Source organism: Hylobates moloch, unplaced genomic scaffold, assembly GCF_009828535.3.
Source record: "Hylobates moloch isolate HMO894 unplaced genomic scaffold, HMol_V3 SCAFFOLD_16, whole genome shotgun sequence".
Taxonomy (NCBI): domain Eukaryota; kingdom Metazoa; phylum Chordata; class Mammalia; order Primates; family Hylobatidae; genus Hylobates; species Hylobates moloch.
In genome coordinates this window covers 72,900,882-72,926,263 of record NW_026652291.1, presented here as the reverse complement: position 1 = coordinate 72,926,263, position 25,382 = coordinate 72,900,882, and positions in this window count along the sequence as shown.

Sequence of the window (25,382 nt, the reverse complement as noted above, 5' to 3'; positions counted from 1 at the left end):
AAACTATTTTTCCACTGGTATTTAAAAAAAATCAGTTAAAAATTTTTCTGTTTTCAATATAGCTTCTCTCTGAATTCTTAAACAGCCCCTGGTTGCCAAATTGTAAAATCCTAGTTTGTTTACATATAGGCCTTCACAGAGCCACCAAGAGAAGCAAACCTAAAGTGTACTTCCACCTCACCATGAGACAGTCTCAAACACTTCCTACCTTCATACTATACACAAATGCAGGTGTACCCACATGCATATACATGCATGCATCTTACTGGCATGTTTGGATGCCTCAAAGTTTTCGAAGAAATTTGGTCAGGGCTCCAAATAGTACTAGACTTCACACCAACACATAATTTACTATTGTTGAAGATAGAAATCCAAATATGAATTTTTTTAATTGCCAGGATTTGAACATATGCTTACCTTAGACCTCTCATTACCTCAATAGACCTCTGTTGATCTGCAAAGTTATTTTCTCTTTTTTCCATTTCTCTTTCTACCTGCTGATGGGTGCAGATTAAATACAAGTACTATATTTAAAAAGACAACCATACCATCATGCTTGAAGCACTCTGAAATGGTTAATTCCTTTTACTTTAACCTTTCATTCAAATTTACTTTCTCCAGTATAGGGGGACATGGTTCTTTATTTCTGCCTAGACTGCAAGGACCTAAATTGCAAGAATTAGTTATAAGAGGGCATTTAACAATACTGAAGTTTGCTTTTATACCACGCTCTACATCAAAGCACCAACCTTCAAGGGCCAGCTATATTCCTGTTATATAAGTTTATGAATTGCTCTACATTTTGTTATATCTTCAGCTTTAAATTCAACAATTTCCTCATATAAAAACACTGAGTGGTCTGTGAAAGATGTTGAAACATTCAGGGTATGATTCTTCATTGCAGAGCATGAAACTTATCTATGCCTTGGGCTTATTAATATTTCATCTTCGCATAAGAAATGAGGTTTGCTTTCTTTCCATAAAATAAAGGAAATGGACCCATATGAGCACCATGTGACACTATTATGTCTGAAAGGGAGACAAATGGAAAAGGATAAATTTTCTCATGTAAAACTTTTAAACCAAGAGTTTAAAATGAGACCATTGAAAAACAGTGCGGTACGTATTACTATCTCCATTTACCTGAGGACACCAAAGCTCAGAGATGGGACCACAGCTACATAATTTACAGGGCCCAGTACAAAATGAAAACGCAGGGCCTCTTGTTCAAAAGTTACCAAGAATGTCAAAGCGACAGCAACAGAGTATTAAACTAAGCTCAGGCAACTGTGTGACTGCACAGATAGCGCACACATGAAGACACTCCAACTCAGACATTAAATAACTTCTGTAAGATCAAGAGCTAAAAAGTAACTGGAGTTTGAGCCCTGTAAGTTTGATTTCAAAATTTAGAACTCTCTTATCCTCAAACAATAAACATCATTTCCTGAATCAAGCCAAACATAAAGATTATCTCAAGATAACCCATGCAATAGTCTAATTAACCATCATTGATCCCTATTTTGCAGATGAGGAAACTGAGACTTACAAAGGTTGAGTAACTTGTCTACTGAACTAGACGGTTGCTATCTTTTGACTATCCAGCATCCACAACTCCTTCCTAATAGCACATCAATTCCCTTTTGAAGAATTACCTTTAGCAGAACATAAGCACCCTAAGGGCAGGATGTTTTCCTGTTCTCACCTATATCCTCAGTGCTCATAACACAGGTATATAGTAGATTATAAGTATTTGCTGACTGAGGTGTGTGTACTGTTTTCCCACCACAGCAAGGGGCATACAGCCTCACATGCTCTCTCCCTCAGAGGCTCCCTCCCATCACCCATGCAGCGAGAGAGGGAGGGCAGCACATGCCCTAAGCTAGCACTCTCCAGAACTTTGATTCTTGAGTCCCACACAGAAAAGTTAGCACCTGATCATTTCAATGGTCTTGACTTGACAAGAAATATAATGGACCATGCTTTTGTATAGGTTCTGTCTTGATTCCAAGCCTCACTCTCTAGCCTTCTCATTACATGAATGAGCTACTCACTACAATGTATACACATACATATGCAGATGTCAGGGGTCCCGAGCCCACCCTCAGGTTCGATGATTTACTACTAGAAGGACTCACAGAACTCTGAAAAACTGTTATGTATACTGATGGTTATGGTTTATTACAGCAAAAGGATAAAGATCAGAATTAGCAAAGAAGCCAGGTGCAGTGGCTCACACCTGTAATTCCAGCACTTTGGGAGGCTGAGATGGGAGAAATGCTTGAAGCCGGGAGCTCAAGACCAGCCTGGGCAACAAAACAAGACTTTGTCTCTACCAAAAAAAAAAAAAAGTTTTAAATCAGGCATGGTGGCACCTGTAGTCCCAGTTACTTGGGAGGCTATGGCAGGAGGATAGCCTGAGCCCAGGAGTTCAAGGCTGCAGTGGGCTGTGATTGTGCCATTGCACTCCACCCTGGGCAATGGAGTGAGACACCATTTCTTTAAAAATAAATAAATTAATTAAAAGTAAAATAAAATCAGCAAAGGTAAAAGACTCCTAGGGTGGAGTCAAAGAGGAACCAGGAGCAAGTCTCTAGTTGTCCTCTCCGAGCAGAGTTGCATGGACAGCACTTAATTCTCCTGTTAGTGATGTGTGGCAACACAAGAGACGCATTGCCAACCATGGAAGCTCACCCAATTTTTGGCGTCTAGGGTGTGCCTATTGCCAGCCGGTCAGATAGTTAGGCAGCACCTGTGTGACCACTACTTTGCTACTCAGTGTCCAGCCCCCAGAGATCACACCAGTACAACGTGACACAAGGCCTCAGGAGTACAAAAACACTCGTCTCAAGCAGGATGTTCCAAGGGCTCAGAGGCTGTCTCCCAGGAACCTGTCAGGGGCCAGTCTTCCTAAAGACAGGCCTTTCTTTGGAATGTTCAGGGCTTGAGCAATCTGCACCTGCTGGGTTAACCCTTGACTACACAACATCCAATAAACATCCTGGCTTTAATTAGCTAGAATTGATTTCTGTTGTTTGCAGCCAAAAACCTGTGCAATCAAACAGCTAATAATTATAGAAGTAGAAAGTTCAGGTCTTCCTGATTCTAAAATCTATGTCACGAAAAATTGGTTGTTATGAAACATCATTTAGCAAAGGAATTTATCAAGTGGAAGAAGACTAATGGGCCACAGAAGTTAAGGCAAGACTCAGCAGTTCTCTCAGAACCCATCCTAAGGAAACAGTGAATAAATACACAAACATGGGTTTTAGTATTTATATATACAAACATATTTATTGCCATATTATTTTTATGGTACAAAATTAGAATCAAGTTACACACTCAACACTTATGAGTGGTTAAATCAGAAGCTGATAAACTTTTTCTGTAAATGGGCAATATAGTAACATAGGTGTACAGCTTTCAGCTTTGAAGGTGATACAGCATTGCAGCTTCTCAGCTTGCCCACTGTAGCGCTAAGGCAGCCACAGACAATAAACAAATGAGTGTGGTTGTGTTCCAATAAAACTTTATCTACATGAACAAGTGAGGATTTGGCCTGCAAGCTATAGTTTGCCAACCCTTGGGTTAAATTATAATAAGTATTATTATACACAACAGAATATTTTTAAAAATTAAGTACATCTATACACGCAGATATAAAAAAAGTAGATCTAGATGTACAGATGTGAAAAGATGCCTATTGACATATAACTAAGCAAACAAAACCTGTGGAATCATACCACACATATATTGTTGAGAAAAAAGAGATTTGTATATGCACAGGGAAAAATGTAGAAATGAGACTGTTAATAGTGATTCTCTCTGGAAGGCTGAAATTATGTGAAACTTTTACTTGCTATTTCATACATTTCTGTCCTGTTTGAAGTTTTTATTATAAACATATGTATTTACAATCAGACAGAAAATTATATTTCATAAAAAACATTAAGGCTGCAGCCAAGACATATACTTAATCACCTACTAAATTATTCAAGCTTCTAGTAAATTAGAAATCCTCAATCCAGGATGACTTCTGTTTGAGGTAGCAGCTCTTCCAGCCCAGGCATTAATGCCATCACTCCTTAAAGTTCCTTCCAAGCCACGGTTCTAGAGAATTTTTCAAAATCCTATTTATTTTTTCTCTTCCCATCACAATGACTATTCTACCAATAATCTTCCCTCAAAGGAATATATTTTTAACCACCTAAAAAATATATGAGCCCTGATAGAAGAAGTGTTATATTGTGAGCGTGGAGGAATAATCTTTATATACAGCTCTGTCACACTACAAATCTTGGAATTCCAGTTAAGTTTTCACATTTCATTTCTAAAATATTACATAAACGCCTGAAACCACCTTGTTAGAATTTACAGACAAGCAGCACTAAGACACCCAGAGCCCTTAGAAGTTAAAAATATAACACTTTCTTGAATTTACATGCTGCATAAATGTAATTTATATACAACAATACAGAAAATATCCAATGCTAAGTTTCTTGGGATATACAAAAATAGATACAAACACATATAATCTATTTCCTTCTTTTAGTACCACTTTTTTCTTTTTTTTTTCTTTTTGCATTTTGGCTGACTGCTAAGTTTCCTGATATTTATAGAGAAGAAAAAAGTCAAAAAGACAAGAACCCAAGCCTTCCACAGACCTTGTTTATTTCCAAGGGGTCACTTTGCACCAGTAGCTGTCTTTCATAAAAAAAGACCACTGCTCATAGAGGATTGGGTTTTCTCTCTCAATCACAGTGTCATGTAATTTCAGACCAATAAACCACGCTCTAGCATTGTATGTATCAGATATTCCTCAGGAAACAAGGATGGTCGTATATTTAAGTGCTTTTTTTAAGATTGTTTCTAACTTTCTTACGTGTTCATCAACAGATGACAGCTTAGTATCTGTTATTAACATAAGAAAACTGATTTGTAGATAGTTTGCTCAGATCCAATCAAAGGAAGCCTCCCTTTCTGTTAATTGGGTAATTAATGGCATTTTTAAAACCAGCACTGATCCAAGTACATTTTATGCTCATTGGCAGATTGATTATCCATGAAGAAGTTCTCTGTTATCTTTACTACCCATTTGGATGGGAAGGAAGGCCTTGGGGAAGGGACAAAAGGATTAGCTTTGTTTACTCCCCACTCTACCCTTTCAACATTCAGCCTCCTTTGTGAGTTGGCTGTGATTTGAGTCTTAGAAAGGATGAATCTTGACAAAAATCTTTAATAGAATTAAAATCTATTTCAGGCATCAAAAATAGAGTTTTATGTCTGTGCACTCACGGTTTCTTGAGGGGAGGGGCATAAAACTCTTGCCTATATTTATCTGCCAAGCCTTTTTTCTATATCCCTGTCTTCCGCCCCCACCTCCATCTCTCTCATATTTCTATGACTAAAAGACAAAACCATGGGCTGGCTACTGCAACAGTATCATTTATTTGTGTTCTTCAAGCAGCCTGCAACACAGCCAGAAGATAATGGACACCTCATTTATTCAAGCTCTGAATGATCATATTTAATTCCCTGTGACAGCTGTCTTCCCCATATTAGCATTGCAAATAAGTTCGGTTTTGTAATGGCCTTCTATTGAACATGATTCAATTATGTGTGGTCCGTATCGAGGCAGGATGCGGTCTTAGTATCTATAGCAATATTTCTGCAAGCTGCTGCTCTTTACACTGCTCACATTTAAGCTGGCTGTTTACCACAATGCTTTCCTTGAACTATGTTGAACTCCGTACACTTTCAAATAAAATAAAGAGGAATGAATGTAATTTGAAAAAGCAGTTACTGGGTGTATAGATATTATATACCTCCTCCCCTTTACATATATAATCAACCTGGAAGCACTTGGAAAAAATTGCCAATTGTCCCATTTTACAACCCAGATAATAAAATCATTATGGCCAATTAAATGATTAGACAATGCTAGACACACTGGGGTTCAATGCCTGGTTTTACATATCACTAACAACACACCATCAGGCATTAAGGCAATCAGTCCGAATTCAGAGTCATTTTCTTGTAATAGAGGTGAGAAACCTGCGCATGGAAGAAAAGCAGCTTTTTCACGGGCTGAAGGAAGATTCTAAAGTAACAAGATCTTAGGAAGGGGTGAAATGCAGCTCTCTATCCTCAAAAACATACACCTCGCCAATTGGCTTCTGCCTTCAGAAGTTCATCTGCAGATGCAGCCACCACCTGGATTTCCATGGGGTCCTCCAGCCCTGCCAGCTGTGGGCCCCGCATGTTATGGAAAGAGGTCGCTGGGTGGGACAGAGGGGCTACTCACCCAGACTCCATAAGACATTATCAGAGACCCTATGTCCCAGTGACTCCGAAGCCAGCTGAGCTGGCTGCCCAGTGTGACTTGTGGTCTCCAAGGGGACAAAAGCTCTCAGAGTTTTTACCTCTGATGTTAGGAAAGATCACTCATTCCTCAGGCCTTGAGTTTCCACTCGGAACAACTTACCTAGATAGGACTCCCGGCTTCCTCAGTGCAAGGCGTGAGTGACCGGCTGGTAGGGCTGGAAGCAGGAACTTGGCAGCCTTGACTCAGCTCTTTTCCCCTTTGGCTCTCTCTGCCTGTCGAAAGGGCACATTCTGGTCTGGTGCCTCGGCCACGTAGAGAGCTTAGTGGGGCAGAGCTGCCAAAGAGGCCAGACATTTGGGAGGTTACATTCAATCCCTGGAAGAGTTAATAACTGTACTTGACTCTGGCCGGGCGCGGTGGCTCACGCCTGTAATCCCAGCACTTTGGGAGGCCGAGGCGGGCGGATCACGAGGTCAGGTGAAACCCCGTCTCTACTAAAAATACAAAAAAAAATTAGCCGGGCGAGGTGGCGGGCGCCTGTAGTCCCAGCTACGTGGGAAGCTGAGGCAGGAGAATGGCGTGAACCCCGGGGGGCGGAGCCTGCAGTGAGCCGAGATCTGGCCACTGCACTCCAGCCTGGGTAAAAGAGTGAGACTCCTTCTCAAAAAAAATAAATAAATAAATAAATAACTGTACTTGACTCTAAGTCATGTCCTCCAATAAAACCTTTCTCAGTTTAAAAAAAAAAAGTTGGTATCATCCATCTATCTGATTCCTGGGTCTGCTCTCAGCTGGTTGGGAGATGAGGGAAAAGAGAGTCACCTGTTGGGCCCAGCCCTTACACCTGCCAGCTCAATCCTTCCCCTGCTGTTTGACATTAGCATAACGTGGGGCAGTGCTTATCAGACTTCAATTGCGCACGCACATCATCTGGCGATCTTGTTAAAATGCAGATTCTGATTCAGTATGTCTGGGATGGGGCCTGCGATGCTACATTCCTAACAGGTGCCTAGGTAATGCCGATGCTGCTGGTCCACGGACCATGCTTTGGTAGCAAGAATTTAAAATGTGGTCTCCAAAACCGAGAGAATTCATAGCAGACCCGGCTGTAATAAGAAGTGGGGGCAAGGTATTCTGTGTCCTCTTCCTTCCCTTAAGGTGGGGATCTGCACATTTTATTGTGGATTATTATCATCTGGAAAGTTCACAAACTCAGATTACTGAGACTCACTCCCAAGAATTTTTGCTCAGCAGGACTAGGGGGAGCTGCATTTTTAAGAAGGCTTTTCACATGTAATATGTCTTCTAACAGGTTATTCTCATGCAGATGGTCCTAGAACCACACTCTGACACAGGCTAGAGTCAGAAGATTCTTGGCTAGACCTACTCAATAATGCCACCTTGCTCTGTATGGCTTGTTACATGTTGCAAATTTGCCAACCATACATCTGATAAGGGGTTAATATCCAAAGTAATTATACATAATGAATTCAAATAACTCAGTAGCAAGGGAAAAAACACCTTGATCAAAAAATGGGCAAAGGATCTGATCAGACACTTCTCAAAAGAAGACATACAAATGACCAACAGGTCTATGAAAAAATTATCGGCATCACTAATCATCAGGGAAATGCAAATCTAAACCACAATGAGATATCACCTCACACCTGTTAGAATAGCTATTATTCAAAAGATGAAAGATAACAATTGTTGGCAAGGATATGGAGAAAAGGGGGCCCTTGTTCACTGTTGGCGGGAATGAAAATCAGTACAGCCATTATAGAAAACAGTTTGGAGGGTCCTCAAAAAGTTAAAAATAGAACCACCATATGATCCAGCAACCCCACTTCTGGGTATTTATCCAAAGGAAATGAAATCAGTTATGTCAAAGAGATATCTGCACTCCCAGGTTCACTGCAGCATTATTCACAATAGCCAGGATATGGAATCAATCAATCTAGTCCATCAAAGGATGAATGGATAAAGAAAATGTGGCATTTATGTACATAGGAATACGTTCAGCCTGAAAAGGAAAAAAAATCTTGCCATCTGCAACATCATAATGAATCTGGAGGACATGATGATAAGTGAAATGAGCTAGACATAGCAAGACAAATACTGCATGATCTCGCTTATATGTGGAATCTAAAAATGTCAATGTCATAGAAGCGAAGAGTAGAACGGTGGTTGCAAAGGGCTGGGATGGTGGGGGTGGGGGAGAGATGTTGGTTAAAGGGTACAAAGTTTCAGTTAAATCAGATGAATGAGTTTTGGAGATCTCTTGTACAGTATGGTGACTGCAGTTAATAATAATATATACTTTAAAATTAAGAATGTAGATCTTAAATGTTCTTACCACAAAAATGTTAAGTATGTGTTAATTAACTTGATTTAATCATTTCACAATATATACATATATATGAAAATATCACATTGTATACAATAAATGTATATAATTTCATGTCATTTATACCTCAGTACAGCTGGGGGGAATCTTTTTCAAAAAAGAAAATTCCCTATTACATTTAAATCTGCAAACTAGATGTTACTGAAAGATTTCTCCTAATACTTTGCCCAAACTGTTACTTGTACTCTCCAATGGTATCAGACAAAACTGTAGCCACAAGACTGCCCTTTCTTTCCTATGAGCTAGGGAAGCTTATTAGAGGGGCAAGGACACTGATATCTTGAAAAGAGGTTGCATTTTAACACACAAAGAATTACAGAGGCAGAAGCAACATACAGCAAAAAGTAAGTGGAATGTAAGCCCCTTTTCTTTAACCACAGAGCATGAGTAAATAAGTAAATAGTATATAGACATTAAAATTTTACCATCTGGCTGTTCATAGCTCACTATATGCCATATTCACTAAGAGAATTTCTCATCCTAAAACACCATGTCTATCAGAATAGATGAAATAGCTCTCTCTGGTACCTTGTGGACTTGGGGGATTCTTTGAAGGATGCCTTCCTATTCTATCCTGACTCCTATTTCCTGTATTTATTTTCTGCAGCAATTTTCTTAGGCGTATAAAATAAATCATTCTACTTGGTTCCTCCAGACGTCTACTGGTAAGTCTACTCTAACTTGTTCAGTTTCTCACAGCTACACTGCAATTCCTAGCAGAATCTTTAACTTTTCCAACTTTTCCTTTCTTTTTTTCTTCTTGTGACTCTCTGGTTGTACTCTAGGTATTCTAATCCACCCTCTCTCTTGTTAGCTCCAATGATATCCCATGTCTCAAACCATTCTGTATTTTTGCGTGTGTGTGTGTGTGTGTGTGACAGTCTCACTCTGTCACCCAGGCTGGTGCAATCTCAGCTCACAGCAACCTCTGCCTCCCAGGTTCAAGCGAGTCTCCTGCCTCACCCTCCTGAGTAGCTGGGACTGCAGGCAAACGCCACCACATCCAGCTAATTTTTGTATTTTTTGTAGAGATAGGGTTTCACCATGTTGGCCAGGCTGGTCTCGAACTCCTGACCTGGAGTAATCTGCCCGCCTCAGCCTCCCAAAGTGCTGGGATTACTGGAGTGAGACACCGCACCTGACCCATTTTGTTCTTTCATCTCAGACTTTCTCGCATCCCAGGATGGCATCATCCCAATGCCTGAAGTAATACATAAACTAGTCTCTCGTTTCTCAAAAGGAAAAACACTTTTTAATTTTATTTTATTTTATTTATTTTTTTTTTTTTTTGAGACTGAGTCTCACTCTATCACCCAGGCTGGAGTGCAGTGGGATGATCTCAGCTCACTGAAACCTCTGCCTCCCGGGTTCAAGCAATTCTCCTGCCTTAGACTCCTGTGTAGCTGGGATTATGGGTGTGTACCACCACACCCAGCTAATTTTTGTATTTTTAGTAGAGACAGGGTTTCATCATGTTGGCCAGGCTGGTCTCAAACTCCTGACCTCAGGTGAGCCACCTGCCTCAGCCTCCCAAAGTGCTGGGATTACAGGCATGAGTCACCACGCCCAACCAGGAAAAACACTTCTTGAAAGGAAAATAAACATAGTTCCAAGGTGAACTCCTACAGGATAAATCCAAAGTATTTCTGCCATGTGTTTTACCATAGTGCCTTAGTCCAATTGTGCTGCTATAACAAAATATCTGAGACTGGGTAATTTATAAACAGCATAAATTTATTCCTTACAGTTCTGGAGGCTGGGAAGTCCAAGATCAAGGCATCAGCAGACTCAGTGTCTGGTGAGGGCTGCTCTCTGCTTCCAAGATGGTGCCTATCACTGTGTCTTCAAAGGCAGTAGGCAGAAGAGCAAGAGGACAAAAAAGAGGCCAAACTCCCTCCCTCAAGCCCTTTAAAAGGGTACTAATTCCATTCATGAGGGCATACCTCTCATGATTAATCACCTCCTAAAGGCCCCATCTTTTATACTATCACCTTGGTAATTAGGTTTCAACATGTGAATTTGGGAGGAACACATAATTCAGACCATAGCATACAGGAAGGGTGAGATATACATATCTCTTTGACAGCCATGTTCTCCAATATGGCCAAAGTCCAGTTGTCCATAGCCCCTAATCTCCACCCCATCTCATTGCACTAAGCTGTTAAGTCAATTTAGAGACTGAAGTTAAAGCCAGGTGTGGTGGCTTATACCCGTAATCCCAGCACTTTGGGAGGCTGAGGCAGGTGAATCACCAGAGGTCAGGAGTTCAAGATCAGCCTGGCCAACATGGCAAAACCCCATCTCTACTAAAAATACAAAAATTACTCAGGAGGGTGCCACATGCCCAGCTACCTGGGAGCCTGAGGCACAAGAATTGGTTGAACCTGGGAGGCAGAGGTTGCAGTGAGCCGAGATCGTGCCACTGCACTCCAGCCTGAGCAAGACACCATCAGGAAAGAAAGAAAGAAAGGAAGAAAGGAAGAAAGAGGAAGAAGGAAAGAAAGAAGGAAGGAAGGAAGGAAAGAAGGAAGGAGGGAGGAAGGAAGGAAGGAAGGAAGGAAAGGAAGGAAGGAACTAAAGATAAATATGGTCATTCCTTTACTTCAGTGTCACTTAATAAAGGCATTCCTTTTGTTGATTACGTTAGCAAATAGAAAACACAATAGGATAATGGGAATTCGTTGGGTAAAAATGCAGAAGTCATCATAGAGAACATTCTAAAATTCTGCATTGCATGGGTAACCACTCACCCTGTAAATCCGAAGACATTTTGATTTTACCTCCCATCCGTTACACCCCAGCTTACCCTTCCCGCATCTCACTGCAGCAAACCTTGGCATCTTTGCCTTATGTCCCAATCCTTCACTTCTTTACACTTTCCCAAAATGCCTGAACTCAATAAACGGCATGCTCCCTGGCTTGCAATTACCCTTGACTATGGCTTCTTCTGCCCTGGAAGTGACCGTGACTGGAGTCTTTCCCAGACCCATCTCCTGCCTTTGCACTTCCATCACTGTGCATTCCTCCTCCGGGTCCCCTGCTCTGCCTTTCACATTCCTCTCCCAGTGATTGGGAGGTGGGCCATGGAGCTGAACCTCCTTTTCCCACACAGTAACACACAGAAGCTGTCTTAGCAACAGGGCCTGGCATGAGCACAAGGCCTCATTTCAGAACCTACCTCTGAGGCCAAAGGAGTCCCTGACAGGAGTCACTGTACCATGCCCATGAGACTCTGGGCAGCCCCAAACCACTTCAGAATACTCCAAACCAATCTTCCAGGCACTTCTCAGGAGGCTGGCTCCACTTCAGCAAAGTGCCTTGCACTGAAAGACAAATTTTCCATTGGTAACTAGTGCAGTTAATGAGAGCGCTGGACACTCTGGCACTAAGGAAATTAGCCAGAATTTAATTCTGCCAATAAATTGCCTTGGGCTTGATATCTCACCACATGCATCCCTCGGGCCTGCTTTAAATTGTGGGTATGTTTTTAAGTCTTCAAATAATCAGACTATATTGGCTCCAAGACCGTAATAAAATGTCTTTGCTATATAAAGCAGAATCTGTTTAGCACTTAGTATCTTCTCTGTAACAATTTGCCACACCCCAAGACATGCACCTTTGCAATGGGTGTAAGACCAGCCAGAGATACACAGTGGCAATGTGTGCCACATTTTCAGTTTCATCCTTGGCCTCTCTCCATTTTTATTTCCTTAACCATCATCTCATGAGAGTACCTCTTAATGTGGTGAATGTGATTTGTTTGACTTAAAATCAGGTACATTTTCCATAGGTTAACAAATTATTTGTAGTCATCACTTGGAAATTTCCTTTACTTTTTAATAATTTTTTCTGATTATGTAAATTTTATCCAAGCCTCAAATATATAGTGCTGACAGTGTAACAACTAGAAATAAATGAATACACTGCATAAACATTTTTTTATTTTGAGGAAAACAAGAGGGTTCAATTATTTCAGGCCTCCAATTTTGCATCATTATCTCCCCCTGGAAAATAACGTGACATCCAGCACTTTAAGTTCATCAAGAGGTCTCAGTCACCACCCTCATCTGAGAAGCATCATGCTCTTTATTTTGAAGAACCTACTCCCATCTGCCTACACATGAGAAGTACCCGCATCCGGGAAAACAGTAAATGCAAGAAAGTCAATAACAAATGAAATGAAAATCTCAGCATTACTTCCAATCGCTTTTTACATACCTAGATACATGCAAATGCATCTCTGTATATCTGTATGTAGATATATTACTTATTTGTTTTATAAGTTTGGGAATAATACTATACGTATTATTTTATAACTTGTTTTTTCCATTTAACAACATCTATGAGGACTTTTTTCATGCATGCTTATTTTTTATGTGTTTGCCTATAACTAGAAAATATATTTAATAAAGTTTTTTTCCAAAGCAAAATCAATATACTACCTTAGCCAGAAATATATGACAAACCTAAAGCAGATGACTGTTCAATTAACTACATTTTAATTTTTTCTTTCTATTTCATAAGTGATTAGATAATCAAGTTTGTTTTTTCTGTTAAAAAGAAACAGTGTTCAGAACAAGGTTATTCTCCCAAGAAGGCCTGGTTATTCCTGAAGGTAAGAAAAAAAGTTAAAATTTTTATATAAAAGTATTTAATGAATTTATATAAAAAATTATGTAATTAAATATCTAGTAATTCATGCATTATACCATATTGTCTTATGTGGATATCTTTCTATGAAACTTGTAACAACATTTAATAATGCTTCCAAAATCATCCCCTGCCTATATACAACATGATATTCCAATACGAAAAAATTATTCAGAAATGGTTACATACAGCAGGTACAAAGTGGAGCACCTTAACTCTGTAGACTTAGAGTCAGAAGTTACAGGGAGGTCAAAAATTATGTGTCCCTGTTCACTTATTTTTTTTAAGTTGGACAAACAATTCAGCACTGTTGGAGAGATCCCCAAATCCATTCAAACATGGATGAAAAAATCCATTGTCTCTGTAAAAGAAATCCTTTTCTTGAAACAGCTGCCACAGAGAAGCCACCAGCTGGCCTGATGGTTTGGCCAGCAAAGCCGGCTAATGTGGAGATGATTATCAGATGGCAATGTCCCAGGGACCTGGGCATTGCCAGCCAGAGCCTGCTGAGTAGGTGACAAGCACCTTGAATCCCCCAGGCCGAGTCCCCACCTTTCCAGGCTGTCTGGCATACAATACACAGAACTGTTGGCAGTCAGCTCTGGTTATTGGCATCTTCCAAATAATTTTCCCACAGGTGAATTCTGAACAGGGGCTTGAGTTCGTGAAGCGAAAGCAGGACACTCTATTGTACACGGTCTCGTTCTCTCAAAGCAACCAGGAGAACACATGAGCTTCAGCCCTGGGTCCAGGGTGCAGCTTCTACCAAAGGACAAAGAAATGATCATGCCATTTTACTGCCTCAAATATTATGTGCTGGTTCAGGATATGATGCCATTGTCCAGATTTTCCTCTAAGGAAGTTCTTTACCAAATTGTATCTAATACAGGATATTCCTCATCAAAAACTACAACTTCCTACCAGACCACAGTGATTCTCCAATTTGACCACGTTGTGCCCAGGAACAAAGCAGAGAGACTTAAAGCAGTTGAGATGTTCACTCTACACACAGCCCTGCCCCACGTCTACTCACCATTTTCCCTCCCTGATTCACACAGGGTCTCCTCAAACTAGTGCAGGAAATGGCCCCTTCTCTCTCAGAACAAGACGTCGTCTCCCACTTCACAGAGAAGATATGAGCTCCCTCAAGCCTACTCACACTCATGCACACCCACTCACACAGGCATGCACACACACACATCACACACTGACCACCTCTACACACATCTTTATCGCTTTCCCCCATCTCAGAGGAAACGTCCTCTCCCCTCAGGCCATGCTTTTTTTTTTTTTTTTTTTTTTTTTTTTTTGAGATGGAGCCTCACTCCGTCACCCAGGCTGGAGTGCAGCGGCACAATCTCAGCTCACTGCCTCCGGCTTCAAGCGATTCTCCTGCCTCCCAGCCTCCAGAGAACCTGAGACTACAGGCGTGCACCACCATGCACTGGTAATTTTTGTATTTTTAGTAGAGACGGGGTTTCACCGTGTTGCCCAGGCTGGTCTTGAACTCCTGGCCTCAAGTGATTTGCCCGCCTCAGCCTCCCAAAGTGCTGGGATTACAGGTGTGAGCCAACACGCCTGGCCTAGACCATGCTTTTGTTCTTCCCCTCCTTCAGGATCCCATCAAAGCCTCCCTTAACATTAATCTTTTCCATTATACTGGCTCCTTTCCCACTGCCCACCAATATATTCAGGTTCCTGACCCCCAGGCTACTTTCAGCCACCAGTTGGTTTCCTTTCCTTTACTGCCAAGCTTCCTGGGAAAAACCCTACATCAGCACTTTATCCTCAACCCCACCCTTGCAGCAGCCCTCCATCCTTAATCTCTTTATTCAAACCACTCAAGTTGAATCCTGCTTCCTGTCAGAGCCCCAAAGGTACATGGTCTAAATCTCACTTTTCTCATCCTTAAAACCAGGATAACAATACAGCATTACTTAGGATGAGGGCTACGCCACTGTAACAAAGAGACCCCACATTAGAGTGGCTTACCACAGAGGCCTACGCTATTCTTGCTGTAACACTCCTCAAACGAGAGGCACAGTCATCAGGGAAGCCATGCTCCATGTGATCACTCAGAGAACCAGGATTTTTCTATGCTGTTGGTTCATCAGATTTTAATGTGCGTGTGAATCATCCAGCTCTTGTTAAAAATGCAGGTTCTGATTTAAGGTCTGGGATAGGGCTTGAGAGGATGAGTTTTTTTTGTTTGTTTTTTTTTTTTTTTGAGATGAAGTCTTGCTCTGTCACCCAGGCTGGAGTGCAGTGGTGCTATGTCAGCTCACTGCAACCTCCCCCTCCCGGGTTCAAGTGATTCTCCCACCTCAGCCTCCCGAGTAGCTGGGACTACAGGCATGCATCACCATGTCTAGCTAATTTTTGTATGTTTTGGTAGAGACAGGGTTTTGCTATGTTGGCAAGGCTTGTCTTGAACTCCTGACCTTAAGCAATCCACCCACCTCGGCCTCCCAAAGTGCTCAGTTTACAGGCGTGAGCCACCACGCCCGGCAAGAGTCTGCATTTCTAACAAGCTCCCAGGTGATGCCTGGCTGCAGGGATCTGAAGCATACTCCGAGTAGGAGAAGCCTAGGGTGTTGCCCTTTCCTGCTTGATCAAAGCTGGGTCATAGGCAACTCTGTATTCCAGCTCTCCAGAAGGGAAAGAGGGCATGTGGACGAGTGCATGCTCAGTGTCCTAAGGCCCAGACTTCGGAGGCCCCATCTGCTCACATGCCGCTGGCAAGCATGAGTCATATGGCCACACCTAGAGGCACACAAGAGTGGGGACCTAGACATTATTTTTATCTATCGTGGAATTTTCTGGGAGGCACTGAGAACAAAGAGCAGATATATTTGAGTGTGGAGCACTCGCCAAAACCAAGACAATCATTGGAATATCATCAGCCATTCCAATTGCTGTGGAGTGAAATGGCATAGAATGGTGATGGCTGGAGCTGACAGTGGTTGGGCAGCGGAGTAGAAAAGTGAAGGTGTGGCTTGAAGCACTGCACTATTGTGTCCGGAATTAGTGGGTTCTTGGTCTCACTCACTTCAAGAATGAAGCCGCGGACTCTCACAGTGAGCGTTACAGTTCTTAAAGGTGGTGTGTCGTGTCCGGAGTTTCTTCCTTCTGGTGGGGTTTGTGATCTCGCTGGCTCAGGAGTGAAGCTGCGGACCTTCACGGTGAGTGGTACAGCTCTTAAGGCAGCACATCTGGAGTTGTTCCTCCCGGTGCGTTCGTGGTCTCGCTGGCTTCTGGAGTCAGGCTGCAGGCCTTTGCGGTGAGTGTTACAGCTCATAAAGGCAGTGTGGACCCCAAGAGTGAGCAGTAGCAAGATTTATTGCAAAGAGCGAAAGAACAAAGCTTCTACAGGGTAGAAGGGGACCAGAGGGGGTTGCCACGGCTGGCTCTGGCAGCCTGCTTTTATTCTCTTATCTGGCCCCACCCACATCCTGCTGATTGGTAGAGCCGAGTGGTCTGTTTTGACAGGGCGCTGATTGGTGCCTTTACAATCCCTGAGCTAGACACAAAGGTTCTTCACGTCCCCACCAGATTAGCTAGATAGAGTGTCCACGCAAAGGTTCTCCAAGTCCCTACCAGAGTAGCTCAATACAGAGTGTGGATTGGTGCAGTCACAAACCCTGAGCTAGACACAGGGTGCTGATTGGTGTGTTTACAAACCTTGAGCTACATACAGAGTGCCCATTGGTGTTTTTACAATCCCTGAGCTAGACACAAAGGTTCTTCACGTCCCCACCAGACTCAGGAGCCCAGCTGGCTTCACCCAGTGGATCCCGCACCGAGGCTGCAGGTGGAGCTGCCTGCCAGTCCCGGCCGTGCGCTCGCACTCCTCTGCCCTTGGATGGTCGATGGGACTGGGTGCCGTGGAGCAGGGAGTGGCGCTCGTCGGGGAGGCTCGGGCCGCACAGGAGCTCACGGAGGGGGCGGAGGCTCAGGCATGGCAGGCTGCAGGTCCCGAGCCCTGCCCCATGGGAAGGCAGCTAAGGCCCGGCAAGAAATTGAGCACAGCAGCTGCTGGCCCAGGTGCTAAGCCCCTCACTTCCCCGGGGCCGGTGGGGCCGGCCGGCGGCTCCGAGTGTGAGGCCCGGAGCCCACGCCCACCGGGAACTCGCGCTGGCCTGCAAGCACTGCACGCAGCCCGGCTCCCACCCGCGCCTCTCCCTCCACACCTCCTTGCAAGCTGAGGGAGCCGGCTGTGGCCTTGGCCAGCCCAGAAAGGGGCTCCCACAGTGCAGCGGCGGACTGAAGGGCTCCACAAGTACCACCAAAGTGGGAGCCCAGGCAGAGGAGGCGCCAAGAGCGAACCAGGGCTGTGAGGACTGCCAGCACGCTGTCACCTCTCACTATGACCCTAGGAAGGCAAGTACATCTCTAATAGAAATGGCAGCCTGGGACACCACGCATTCAGAAGTAGATATAGGAGTCATTTGCCCTTGCTGGTCTATTTTTGGCTCTCGTGGACGTCCAAATGTTCCTGTATAATTCTGGATATTGTTCAAGATGCAGGACCCCTGCAAAACTTGGTCCCATGCTGCCCGAGCTGAAGGCAACCAGAGTATTGCTATGGCATTTCCCTAAATGTTAGCTGTACGAAAGAGCATGTTCTGCAGCAAGACTTTCTAAGTTTAAATCCCAGTTCTGCCACTTCCTGTGTGACCTTAGGCAACTTACTTCATCTCTCTTTGCCTCAGTTTTGTCATCTGTAAAATGAGGATAGCTATATTACTCATGTCATAAGATAATTTGAAGATTGAGAGTAGTGATGTATTTTAGAAGCTTATACAATACCTGATACAGAGTAAGTGTTTAAATATCATGTTATTTTTTATCTCAACTTTATTTTCTTAAACTGCTGTAACCACGCAATGGGTTCTCCTTGTTCGCTGCCTAGACAAAGCTGATTTATCAAGACAGGATAACTTCAACAGCGAAAGAATTTAGGCCAGACGCGGTGGCTCACACCTGTAATCCCAGCACTTCGGGAGGCTGAGGCGAGTGGATCACTTGAGGTCAGAAGTTCGAGACCAGCCTGGCCAACATGGTGAAACCCCATCTCTACTAAAAATACAAAAATTAGCTGGGTGTGGTGGCAGGCAGGTGCCTGTAATCCCAGCTACTCGTGAGGCTGAGGCAGGAGAATCACTTGAACCTGGGAGACAGAACGAGACTCCAGCCTGGGCGACAGAGTGAGACTGTCTCAAAACAAAGAAACAAACAAACAAAAAAAAAATAGAGAAAGAGTTTAATTCATGCAGAGTCGGCTGTAAAGGAGAATGGAGTTTTATTATTACACAAATCAGTTTCCCCAAAAACTCAGGGATTGGGATTTTTAAGGATAATTTGGTGGGTAGGGGGGTTGGAAAGTGGGGAGTGCTGATTGTTCAGGTCGGAGATGAAATTATAGGGAGCCAAAGCTGTCCTCTTGTGCTGAGTCAGTTCCTGAGTGGGGGCCATAAGACCACATGAGCCAGTTTATCGATCTGAGAGGTGCCAGCTGACCCATCGAGTACAGGGTCTGCAAAATATCTCAAGCCCTAATCTTAGGTTTTACAATAGTGATGTTATTCCCAGGAGCAATTTGGGGAGGTTCAGAATCTTGCAGCCTCCAGCTGCATGACTCCTAAACCATAATTTCAAATTTTGCGGCTAATTTGTTAATCCTGCAAAGGCTGTCTAGTCCCTAGGCAGGAAGAGGATTTGTTTGGGGAAAGGCCTGTTATTGTCAGCTGTAACTTTGTTTCAAAGGTAAACTATAAACTAAGTTTCTCCAAAAGTTATACCCAGGAAGGAACAAGGGCAGCCTGAAGGTCAGAAGCAAGATGGAGTCAGTTAAGTCTGATCTCTTTCACTGTAATAATGTTCTCAGTTACAGTTTTTGCAAAGTTGATTTCACTTCTGACTTCCTCAGACCTGTCCTAAATTCGTTTCTCACCATTCTAGTTCCTTTTTTTCTCAGTCGCCCAAAGTTGAAGAACAAGGCAGCTCAGGTTCTGTGATGATCCTGGCAACCTCACATACCCAAGTATAATGAGTGTGGAAGAAACCCACCTCAAATTACACTGGAGCACAGCACACAAGAACAACTTCTCATGAATTGCTCTTATGGTCAACCCTAAAAGAGTAGAAAGAAAGCAACACCATCAGCCCTGGAAACTCCTTAGGGCCCAGACGCATTCCTAATAGTTCACGATGAAGTTAAATCATCTCACTGCTCCCGTCCCCTGCACTTGCCCTCATTGAAGACATTTTGTGCTGTTGGGTTAAAATTCCAAGGGCAATCCTGTAGAGAAAAAGAATTACCAAAGGATTCAAATAAACATAAAAGGGAGAGTTTGATTGGACTATGGAGAAGTCCTAGCTATGGAGAATGCCAAGGAGATAGAGCAGGCCTGTGCTTTGGGTACAATGGAGAGTACAGGGCTGATTGCCTATGGAAGCATTCTACTTTTTTTAGCATCTTCTGACAAAGCCATCTCTTTATCCCACTCAAGCTTCTTCCTTAAACCACTACCATTCCCAGAAGCATGCTACCACCCAAAACTGGAGCCCCTGACAATCAAAGCAACTGAAAGTGCCCATAGAAAGCTCTACATGACAGAGTTAGAGCAGATGTCCATTCATTAAGGAACTTTCTCCGTTAGGAAGGGGAGCCCTGTAAGAGGATATGGATTGAATGATTCTGTGTCCGGAATTGGTGGGTTCTTGGTCTCACTGACTTCAAGAATGAAGCCACGGACCCTCACGGTGAGTGTTACAGCTCTTAAAAGCAGTGTGGACCCAAAGAGTGAGCAGTAGCAAGATTTATTGCAAAGAGCAAAAGAACAAAGCTTCCACAGTGTGGAAGGGGACCCGAGCGGGTTGCTGCTGCTGGCTCGGGCAGCCTGCTTTTATTCTCTTATCTGGCCCCTCCCATGTCCTGCTGATTGGTAGAGCCGAGTGGTCTGTTTTGACAGGGCGCTGATTGGTGTGTTCACACACCTTGAGCTAGATACAGAGTGCCGATTGGTGTGTTTACAATCCCTGAGCTAGACATAAAGGTTCCCCACATCTCCACCAGAGCAGCTAGATACAGAGTGTCGATTGGTGCACTTGAGCTAGACACAGGGTGCTGATTGGCGTGTTCACAATCCCTGAGCTAGACATAAAGGTTCTCCACATCTCCACCAGACTCAGGAGCCCAGCTGGCTTCACCCAGTGGATCCTGCACCGGGGCTGTAGGTGGAGCTGCGTGCCAGTCCCGCGCCGTGCGCTCGCGCTCCTCAGCCCTTTGGTGGTCGATGGGACTGGGCGCCGTGGAGCAGGGGGTGGCGCTCGTCGGGGAGGCTCAGGCCACACAGGAGCCCATGGAGGGGTGGGAGGCTCAGGCATGGCAGGCTGCAGGTCCCGAGCCCTGCTCCGCCGGAAGGCAGCCAAGACCCGGCGAGAAATCCAGCGCAGCGCCAGTGAGCTGGCACTGCTGGGGGACCCAGTACACCCTCCACAGCCACCAGCCCGGGTGCTAAGTCCCTTATTGCCTGGGGCCAGCAGGGCCGGCCGGGTGCTCAGAGTGCAGGGCCCGCTGAGCCCACGCCCACCCGGAACTCCAGCCAGCCCACAAGCGCCGCACGCAGTCCCGGCTCCCGCTTGCGCCTCTCCCTCCACACCTCCCCGCAAGCTGAGGGAGCCGGCTCCCGCCTTGGCCAGCCCGGAAAGGGGCCCCACAGTGCAGTGGTGGGCTGAAGGGCTCCCCAAGTGCCGCCAAAGTGGGAGCCCAGGCAGAGGAGGCGCCGAGAGCGAGTGAGGGCTGTGAGGACTGCCAGCACGCTGTCACCTCTCAGTTCCATCCAATCACTTTATTTCACAGATTAATTCTTTAATCTAGACAACAAATATTTACAAATTCCTACTGTGTGCTAGGCACTGAGAGAGAGGAACTAACCCAGAAAATCTCAAGTCACATAGTTTTGAACCCTGGACCAGAATCCATGTCTTTTGAATCCCTGGCAAAGCATTCTCCATCTACATCCTGCTCCCCATAAGGGTCCCCCTTGCTCTGAGAACATGGGTTAATGTCTGCCACAGCTTTCCATTCTCAGGCAGGCAAATTTCTGCACAAGCAAAACCACAAGCAAATTTGCAGAAAAGGTCCTCTTTCTTCAGGGCCCAGTTAGGCAACTGAGAGGCCGATAGAAGCAAAACCACATTTGTTGAGCACTGCCTATGTGCCAGGGCCTCTTCTAAATATTTTACCCACACTGTCCCATTTAATCCTCACAACCCCCTCACAGATGCGTACTATTGCTAGCCCCATGTTACAGATGAACAAAAGTTTACAGAGGTGAAGAAGGAAAAAAAAACCTTGCTCAGGATCTCATAACTAATGGGTAGAGATCCATGCCTTAAACTCAGCTTTTCCCAGCAACAAAGCCAGAATTGTTTTCCACAGCTCACTGCCCAGTAATTTACTGAAATAAACAACTGATTGTTTCTGAGATCACAAGAGCTTTGGCATATAGGAGTCACATGGGATTGTTAAATACTCTGTAACTACAATACCATCAGATGGGGGGATTTGTTCTTATGGCTTGTGGACTCCCTTTGGCTCTGTCCACCAAATCACTTTTTGGGGTTTTGCAAAATAGGAAACAAAAGTGACAATATTTTAAATCAAACAAGATCTATGTATCAGTTATACTGTGCCTATATCTCTATGTAAATGTTAAGAGGTTCCACTAATTCCCAGAGCCACCTTATATACCAGTTTCTCTCTAAAGTGGAGAAACCACATTTGAAGCAAATCAGGCGCGAGCGAGCAGCGTAATAGAGAACTCTACCACAAGGGGGTTTCTCGTGTGTCTGTAATGTTCCACTAATTAAACTTTGGAAGCATTTAAGACTGTCTTCAATGTGTATACATACCCACAGTGCAGCCTGACAGAAAAAAATCCATTTCAATGAGTCATGCACCAACAGTAGTGAACAAATGGATTTGAATTGTTAGGGTACATAATTATATGAAATACAGTTTTCTCTCTATGAAAAAGATTAGTTGTTCAGACATGCAGCTTATGAGCCCAACTTTATGCAACATTTATGGGTTTTTTTTTCTTGCAGTACATCAAATAACTAAGCACACATGCCATTGGCTGGCTGTGACTGTTTTATCAGGGAGCCCCAGAAGCTAAGGGGGCAAACTTTCTGGCAATGTGCTACAAGAAGTAAGAAGAGGAGACTTGTTTCTAAACATAAAAGAAAGAAACACAGTGAAAACAAGAACGAAAAACATTCAAATCAGTGCTACAGATTTGCTTTCCCACATCTAGATGTACCTTCAAACAAATCTCATTACCAAATAAAAACTAAAGAAATTAAAACAAGTCACCTCTATGATGTTTCACCAGCTATGATTATTCTACTCCATTCAAAGATGCATAAAATGCTTTCAAGATACAGGTTTAAAATGCATAAATAAGTAAACAAAAAGATACAGGCCTAACCATGCCTTAGTGTAGTAAATCCAGTATGGGCCCAGCTTCACACCCATTCATTTAATTAAAGAGCCTACTCTGCAATCAAACCAATCCCATGACTTAGCATGGGCAAATAAGAAATTTTTTAAGGTAAATATAAGAACCACAGAGCCTGTCATTCAATTTAAGCTCCATGGATCCCACCTTGCTCATCAATTTTAAAAGAATATGGACTTCAACCTGTGAGAGTTTTGTAAAGCAAAAATGATAATAACCATTGAAAAGCACTTTTAATTGGGGAAAAAGCTATTCTGTTTAACGTAGTGCAGGGCTTGACAACCACCAAAAATTAGACTGTCCAGGCTATGCCCAAGCTTCACAGCTTCTCTAAAAAGAGCATGTTTCAAACTCCACCTTTCCAGTCTCTTCCTTGGTCCTACAGTGCTCAAGTGACTTCTAAGCCAACCCTCTTACCACTCCAAAGATGAGGTTCTTCAGCAAAACTCCTACCTCACAAGGGAAAAAAAATATTATTTTAAGAAAACTGGAATTGATCAAATAAGCCACATCAGAAAGGACTAAAGTGCTGATGACTGAATAAGAGCTAGGAGCTCATTGAACATAAATATCGGTTGGAGAATTTACAGAGACTCTTCAGAGACTGGAGAGAGATACAAATCGCCTTCCTGTACCTGGCACTCAAGCTTACTATTGCCCCTAGACATCAGGAGGCTTTGCGCTGACTGTGACAACAGGCTACCATCCCTGCAACTGGTTAGTCAATGTGTCTCTTCCTCACACACTGACCATGTGCTCATGAGAGCAGGGGCTGTATCTGCCTGTTTCATTCATACTTCCGGCAACATGCTTGGTATATTTGCACTTATAAATGTTTGCTGAATACATAAATTAACTACTTCACACTTGGGTTCATGCACAGCTATATAGAAAACCATGACCTCAAAATACAGATACTTGGCTGGGCATGGTAGCTCATGCCTGTAATCCTAGCACTTTGGGAGTCCAAGGCGGGAGGATTGCTTGAGTCAAGGAGTTTCTAGAGCAGCCTGGGTAACATAGCATGAACTTGTCTTTCCAAAATAAAAACATATATATGTATATACACACACACAGATATTGGACATCTTAATTTCCACTTCCCAAATATACTGAGTTCTCCTTATTAAGTCAAAAAATACAAACCCAACTAACATAATAAGTAAGTATAACAGCATTCTGCCTTCTTTTCTATTTCATTTTAGTTGGTTTTCATGAAATCTGTGTTTGTGAGAACACTATTAATGTGTTTCATGTATAAAGATTTTTTTTCTTAGTTTAGTAAAATGGGAGAGGCTTCTGTCTCCTCAAGTCCAAGGGAAATAGACTTTCAACTGTGGTTTTAAATTCTGAACTATATAGTCAAACGAACATGAGTCTATTTCAAAAGCCATATTACAATGAAATAAAATAAAAACTACCCGAAACATGTATTTAAAAAGAGCTAGATAAATCACACTTGCTAATATTCACATATTTAACAAAATGTTATAATATTTTATAAATCATCTGCTTTCAAATCTAATTGTTTTTCTTCTTAACAAACAACATTAAGTCTTCTCTAGAATGAAATTCTGAACAAGTGAGTCCCCTGCTTAAACTACTGCATTGAGTGACTCTACATTGACCTTTATGGCAGGTCTTACTCTGACTCTTGTTTACCTCCCCACTTGCATGCCCCACCATTCCTCCATAGATTCTGTGCCCCAACTAGACCGGACTACATTCAGCTCTACAAACATGTCAGGCCACTCTCTCTCAGCTCTGAGTGCTCACGCGTACTGCCCATTGCCTCGACCTTCCTCTACCTCATCACTCCTGCCTTGGTAACACCAATTTGTCTTTCGGATCTTAGCTGAGACATCCAGAAAGCCTTTTCTGAACACCACCACTCTTCCACAACATGAAGTTAGGAGTCTTCTCTGTGCCCCTTCAAATACCCAGATCATACCTCTGTGCTGCCATATCCTTACCAAGTGATTGCTTATTACCTATGTGTATTCCTAGATAGTAGCTACTCCATGAGTATTATTGAATGTATGCATGCATGCTAAAAGAGGTGAGATAGATGGCAAAGTGGTCCTTTCTTGCTAAGAGTTTATGTCTTGTACCTCATTCACGTGCATGAGTAAGAAAATCACCTTACATATGGCCTCTCCCCATAACAATCTTTATAGTCCTTTAAACAACTTTATGTAATAATGATAGGAAGATCCTAGAAGGATTTGCTTTAACCTGATACTAATTGTCATTATCCAATAACTGTTGTACTAAAATTAACTTTTTAAATTTTTTTTTTGAGACAGAATTTCACTCTTGCTGCCCAGGCTGGAGTGCAATGGTGTAATCGCAGCTCACTGCAACCTCTGCCTCCCAGGTTCAAGTGATTCTCCTCCCTCAGTCTCCCAAGTAGCTGAGATTACAGGCATGCACCATGATGCCTGGCTAATTTTGCATTTTTAGTAGAGTTGGG